Below are 7243 nucleotides of genomic sequence, written 5' to 3'. Positions count from 1 at the left end.
ACAAACCCATCTTCACAGAGAAATCTGGAGAATCCCTTTTTCCATGGGTTAATTTTTGACCAGATGCATTCTCTTCAGGGGCTTTACCCTGGGCTGCAGTGCCAGCCATGCCTGACATTTGACTCTGGGTTTTGCCACTCTGTGTAGGTAAAACTGGGGCTGTCCTCTTAGCTCATTTCTTTTTACATAACTTGCACTAGTTCAGTCACTCACCCTGCATTTTGATTAGTGTCATGAATCCCCTAATCACCCAATTAGAATGTGTAATGATACTGTAAAAATCCCTATTAAACTGAGCAGAGGAATATTTTATGAAGCTTGTAATAGTAGTCACTAGACGTGATAGTAGAAGAGGGAGGATAGATACATGAGGTTTATTACATGCAGATAACATGGTACTTTCCAAATTGAACTTCAAAGGACTGTGCTGAGTTTATTAATGTAATTAGTTATATGAAAAATTATCAGACTATAATGAATAAATTAAAAATGTTATCTATATAGTATGTTATCTGTGTAGTTTTTCAGACTGGAATTAAAAAGAACACAAAGAATTACAAGAATTTAGGCTCTTGTTTTCATATTAACATGGCATTTAAAATGCTTCTAGATCCTTTGTTAAACTGTATTATAAATCAGATTTCAGCAGTGGAAGATAGAAATCTCTTTGCTTTCATTTGGAAGAGTGCAGGAAGTCAGTGGTGTTTTCAGACATTGCTGAATTTGGCAACACAAACACTAGAGCCCTCTCTCTCAGAGGATAAATAGGGAGTTCAGAAACCATTGGAGGAGTAGGGAGATAAATAAATGAAACCCTTCGACTCCTGCTGCTCACCTACACTCGAAGGTGAGTTTTGCCATCTGTCAACCTTGAGCCAATGTTCTGATTTGCCACTGCTGGGGCAGGCACACAAGCCTGGGTGTCAGATCTCAGCCATGTAGGGATGCTCCAGCTGCCTGCCCATGGCCTGGCTGCACTACCAGGGTGCTCAGACAGTGGAAGAACAGCACAGTGCTAGCTTAATTTTTATTCATGAGGAAAGACTTTTTTTTTTTTTCCAGAAGAACAGATTTTTAAACTTTGGAAAACATGAATAGATAGACTCTGCAAATAGACAAATGTGTCAGTCATGTATTTAATGCCCTCAGGCTAGACACCAGCAAATCTGGTGATCAGACAGTCCTGTGATGGACTTATATCCTGAATATGATGGAATTGTTCTACAATGTTGGTTTTGATCATTGCATTGGTTAGCACTTCTCTTAAATGAGAATCACAAGGGAACTGTCATTTGAATGAGTACATAATTAGATCACGTTGTGAAGCAAGAAAAGGAGCCATAAAACTGTCTTTTATTAAAAATTTCCTTCCTGGCATTCTTTTCAGTACACCAAATAAATTAAAAATATATTTTACTTTTATTCCCTAGTTGCATTACCTGATGAACTCTTATTCTAAAATACAGATACATGGTTCAGCCAAATTAAGACAGACAAAAATACACTTAATGAAGGAGAATACTGAAGCAGCAAGGAACATAACTTGGGAACTGGGACTTGCTGCAAAAACAGTATCAGTTATCTTTTTAAATCATTTTGAACACAGTAAGGCAAGTCTTCTCTTCAAGTTACTCTCTGAAGATCTATGATACAAAAGTGTGCTCATTTACTCATCATGAAATCTGCTCAGCTGGGCAGAAGGCTAGAAGCAGCCTGAGCTGTTTGTCATTACTGGGACCAATGTTCTTGTTGACATCAAACAGAGACCATGAATTACAGCAGCTGAGTTGTTTATTTGGAAAGATAGATAATCTTTGGATAACACTGCACCACTAGAATGCCCTGCTAGGTCACTGGCTATCACTTCTCAAGGCCAATCTCTAATCCTTGGTGTAAATGTTGAAAAAAAATAGAGCGATGCTGTGGGATCACCCTGTTTCGAGTACACAATTAAAAAAATCAAATTTAGACAGCACCCAACACTGGACTCAGTTTAATGACAGAGAATGTTAATTTCTGTACAGTACCTGGAGCTGCAGAATCCAATGTACCTTTTGAGAGCAGCAGGAGGTCTGTGGTTGCTGTGCCTTGGAGAACACTGGAGGAGGATCTGGTTTATAGTGATGGTTGGGTACTACTACACTGTTGGTTTGAAAATTCAAAATAACCCAGATTCAAGAGAGACAGCACCAAGAGTAACTCCATCATGCAGTAGATGAATGGCAAGAAGTTACCATAGAGGTACGTATCACAGCTAAGTTCCTTCCTTCGTTCTGATGCAGCTGTGGATATCTGCCTGCTCTTTGAATGACCCTGTCCTACACCTCCTGACCTGTTTTACCCTGAAGAACATTCAGAATATGCTTCCTTCTCTTCTGCTTGATAGTCTCTTTTCTCTGCTGTTGCTCTTGTTACAAGGAGCTTCTTGTGACAACATCAGTTATTCTGATTTACTGGCTTTACATCTTTCCCCTTCTTGATCCCAACAACAACTGAGAAATTCACTGAAATATTTTCAATCAGCATAAGGTTCTTCTATGGCAAAGTAGCTATGTGAACTGGAGGCACTAGGTGAAAAGATGGGTCTAAAACAACAGAGATTTTGTTTCATTTAATTGGTGTGGAGGAATGAGGGCTTAGTGTCACCTCCTTTGGGATGCTTGGAGAACCACATGCAATTATGAGAGCCTTGTGCTGTGAACTCAGGAAGCTGGAATTATCAGGGGCTTTCCTTAGGATTCTATAACTCACAAACTTTTTTTCTGAAAGAGATTTTTCTTAGTGGGGACTCTGTCAAGTGAAGCTTTCATTGGAAAAAAATTACTTTCCAGTGAATTTGTCTTCTGAATCACTCCTCAGGGACCTTTTTCCCTGGGTATATGCATTTATTTATATTGTGTATCACTTTTTTTAAATCTTAAAGACACATCCATTCTGGATGTCTGTAACTGCAAGAGGAATTTCAGAAATATTGTAAATACTTTAGCAAGTAATGTGGGATTATTTACTTTTCAACCTCTTACTGTAATAAAATGAATCACACTGAAAGTCCTGTTCATTTTACCACATTGTCTATGCTTCTCCTTATAATGGAGAAACATAAATACATATTCTGGAAATTCCTGTACAAGTAAATGAAGTCCTGCTAGAGTAGCTTGTGAGTAGTGAATTTTTATTATATAAACTTAGAAATAAAAATGAGAATGAGGATCAACTCCATATTTTCATCAATTAGACAAAGGGGTTAGGTACTTAATTTCAAATTTGAGGCTAGCGGACATGAGTGTATCCTAGGCTTGAAATCTATGGGTTTTTAAATGTGATATTTAAATCCTCAGTAAGATATATAACCAAAGGATGTAAATGCTGAATAAAGTCAGTTGCAATATTACATGTGCTTTGGGATCAATTCATTACTGATGCAAGCAGGCTTATCTTGCAATAATCTGTGTTTACATATAGACCAACAACAATAATTGAGAGTTCAGTGGGGTACTAGGACCTCTAACCATTAGATTCTGAAGCCACTGTGCAGTTCTGGTTACCAGCTTTGCAGGGATGACTCTAAGGTCTTTTTCTCTGTGTCAGACTGACTTCCTTCTGCTCAGATCTGAACCTGCCTCTCTGTTAACTCCTCTTGTGTGTCCAGCTGAATCATCCCAGTCCACTGCCTTCCTCCTCATATCACCATCTCACCCATCCCTCTGTTCTGTCTCTTTGCATCCAGCCCTGGTACCTCAAAAACGAAAGTTTCCAAGAGACTGCTCGGCCCTTGGAGAGCACTCCCTCCACCCAGCACATCTCACAGAATCACAGCCACAGGATATTCTGAGTTGGAAGGGACCCACAAGGATCCTCGAGTCCAGCTCTTAAGTGAATGAGGATTGAACCCATGGCCTTGGTGTTATTAGCACCATGCTCCAACAATATTTGCTCATGATTCCATTTTCCACCACCCTTGGAGAGCTGTGTGTTTTACACACAATCCTTTCACGAGGCAGTGGGATCCCAGTGGGGACTGTTGCTGTGCAGCACTGGTCAAACAGTGCTCAGGCAATGCATGAAATGGACTCTGGGAAGCTCAGCCCACAGGAGAGAGCTGAATGAAGATGCCACTACATCTAATGCAGATGCTCCTTCTCTGACTTGTTTCTTGCTAGTTTGTATGAAAAACACTTCATTAAAATAATTTGTGTAGCAGCTGGCTCATAGGTCAACTACCTCAAGTTTTCACAGCACTGTCCTGACTAGACTGTCACAAGTGCCATAATTAGTTGGTGTGCCTGGAGACCATCACAAATTTATTACAATAACCTGTATTGTATTCAGGAGAATTACAATTCTCCTCCTAATTTTGCAGGAGGTGTCATGTTTTAACATTTACTTCATACATTATTTTAAAACAAAATGGAGGAAATCTAATTTTCACACAGGTCCAGGTACTTTAAATCTGGCAGCTCCTTCTTGTACAGAATGACTTTTGCTCTTTCTCCGTGCAACTAAAATTCTCTTCATTTTGCAGGCTGGCTGCCACAAGCTCCTAACCTTCAGTTTTGATAAAGGTTCTTTATCCTGGTTCCAAAATCTCTTTTATAGGTCATCTTTCCAGCTTATCATCCTGAGTATCTCTTTCCCACTTTGTTTCTTTCTGCTGCCTTTCCCCCTTCTGCTGCATTAAACACCCCCACATTTTCTTTCCTTTTAAAACTCCTAATTACATAAATCTTTGCACTTCCCAAGTTCTGTGGTGTCACCAACCCCTGCCTCTAATTAGTGTTTCCAGCTCTTCTTCAGTTGAATCTTCCTTAAAATGTCTTTATACTTTCCCCCCTAACTCCTGGAAGCAGGGCTTTAAACAAACACAAAGCCTCTCTTTCATCTTTCTCAAAATCACATATTGCCTGGGAGTTATACTCCATAGTGGCCAATTTGCTGTTTCTTGTGCTTCTGACTCATTTTGCAGATGATGGGTACTGCCATCCTTCAACTATTACATTTACTGTGGCCAGCCTCCATTAGAAATTTTGACTGAAACACTTTTGTGTAGAGACCATACCTGCATTACCTGCAGAGACATCACTTCTGTGTGGCTCCCTATCACTATATAAGCCCCCTAAATGGCAACCAGAGCTTTACTGCTACTGCACCGTAAGAAAAACCTGGACTGAGAGATCAGGAGCACTCATTTGTGCTGACTCTGTGAAGACCAACGATATTGCAAGCTGGTAGTGAAGGACAGTATTCAGTTGTGAATTTGTGGCACTTAATTTGTGCAGTGCTTTGTTACCACAGTGATAGGAACTAAATAAAACTGTAAGATACAGGTTCTGAAACCTTCCCTCAGCAGACTGCCATGTGGGCTGGACTGTTTTTAACTGCCTTAGGTGTTGATTTTGGGATAGAACTGAGCAGAAAGAACAAGCAATGTTTTCCTGCATGCCTGAAGTCCATCCAGATTTTAATGTTAAGAGGGCAGATCTCCATTTTGAAAAAGAAGCCTTTCATGTACAATACTTGCAAGTATTTTGCATTATTTTTGAGGGACAGTTTCTCTCTCCACAGAGAGAAAACATTCCAATTATGCTCTGTCCTACAGATTCAAGCAGTCCAAAAAGGTACAGAGAAATATTAGTAAATGTAGTTCAGCTGCTTCTATAGCATGTGTCTCTAACAGTCATTGCAAATGATTTTACTAGTTAAGAAATGGGGAAAACATCCAAAAGCAGAGCAAGAAAAAGTTGTGATATCTTAGAAATAAAGTAGGGTTAATATTTCAAACTTGTTTCCAAGAGATATCAGTATATGGATTTTTAATTTTGCACGTAGTGCTTAAATATTCACACCTAGGATCAACATAGGCTTTGTGTGCCTATGTGTTTTCAAAATCATGAGCTACCTACAAGAGGACCCTCACCCATGGGACATTTCCCCTGGCTATGTATGCCAGTTATCATATTTTCCCAGCCCGAATCATTTGGGCTTTTTATGTGTAGAGGCACAAACCTCTGAGTTGCACAAATAATGCTACAGTGCTGATGAGATTTTGCTGTGAAGAAAACTTGTGCTGCCACAGTAAACACTCTTTATTCAATGTTTGTGATAAAAGGACATGATGCACACATGCTTTTTTAGTGCATCTAAGTGGATCAACCTCAGCCCTTCTGCTGTTTTATTTTGCATCATTTTCATCATGAGTATTTGCTGAATATTTAGGTGACTTCAAAACATTCATATCTAAAATCACAATGGCTGGGGCCATTGCATATTAAATCCCATTTTCCCTTTTCTAGGCTTTTATCAAGATAGCATAAGAAAATGAGCTCACTAAAAGGTGTTTCCACTTATTTCACAGGAACAACATTCAGTATCAATGCTATGTTGCTAGGTAGCCAGGTGATTTTAAGCTGGAAAGCACTTCAGCCCATTCCTGCAAACCTAGCATACCTACACTTGCCCAGCAGAATCTCTGAGATGACACCATTTATACAGAAGCATATATTGTAAAAGATTTAAGTTCAAAATAATAATGCTACTTTGTTAGTTGAAGTATGTAGGTTTCTGATACATTGTCATTCATGTTTTTTTTCTGCACACTGTATCCTCAGTGGGATTTTTCTACATCTGTGTGTACTAGGTCTGGCTGGGATGAGTTAATTTTCTTCATGGCAGCTTGCACAATGCTGTCTTTTGGATTTGTGACCAAAACAATGCTGCTATATAGACTCTATTTATTTATCTTTGTACAGCATCAAGGCTGCCTCTGTTTCTCCTGCTACCCAACCAGTGAATAGATCAGGGGTGCACAAGAGGTGGGGAGGGGATACAAGCAGGTACACCCCAAACTGTCCAAAGCAATATTCCATGCCATATAACAATGTGTTCAGCAATGCAGTGGAGAGGAGTGCAGTTTAGGTAAGCCAGTTGTCTTTTGCCTCAGGAACAGACTGGGCAGGCTCTGTCAGGGGGAGATGGCGAGGGATTGCCTTTGCATCACTTGTCTTTTGTTTTCTTTCTTATTCCACTTCTTTGCTTATAAAATTATGAACCCATGAGTTTTCTTGTGTTTACTCTTTCTTTGCCGTTCGGTGGATGTGCAGTGCTCAGCTGCCTACAGGGGTTAACCCACAGCTTTGTGTGATGGCCAAGCAAAAAAGAATCCAAACCTTCCTGGGAAATTAACTGCTCACAAACACCACAAGGAAACTGCCCAACAGAGACAGGAACTACAAGCATCAAGGTTAAA

The sequence above is a fragment of the Anomalospiza imberbis genome, chromosome 1, assembly GCF_031753505.1.
Source record: "Anomalospiza imberbis isolate Cuckoo-Finch-1a 21T00152 chromosome 1, ASM3175350v1, whole genome shotgun sequence".
Lineage (NCBI taxonomy): Eukaryota > Metazoa > Chordata > Aves > Passeriformes > Viduidae > Anomalospiza > Anomalospiza imberbis.
This window is presented reverse-complemented; position numbering follows the sequence as displayed.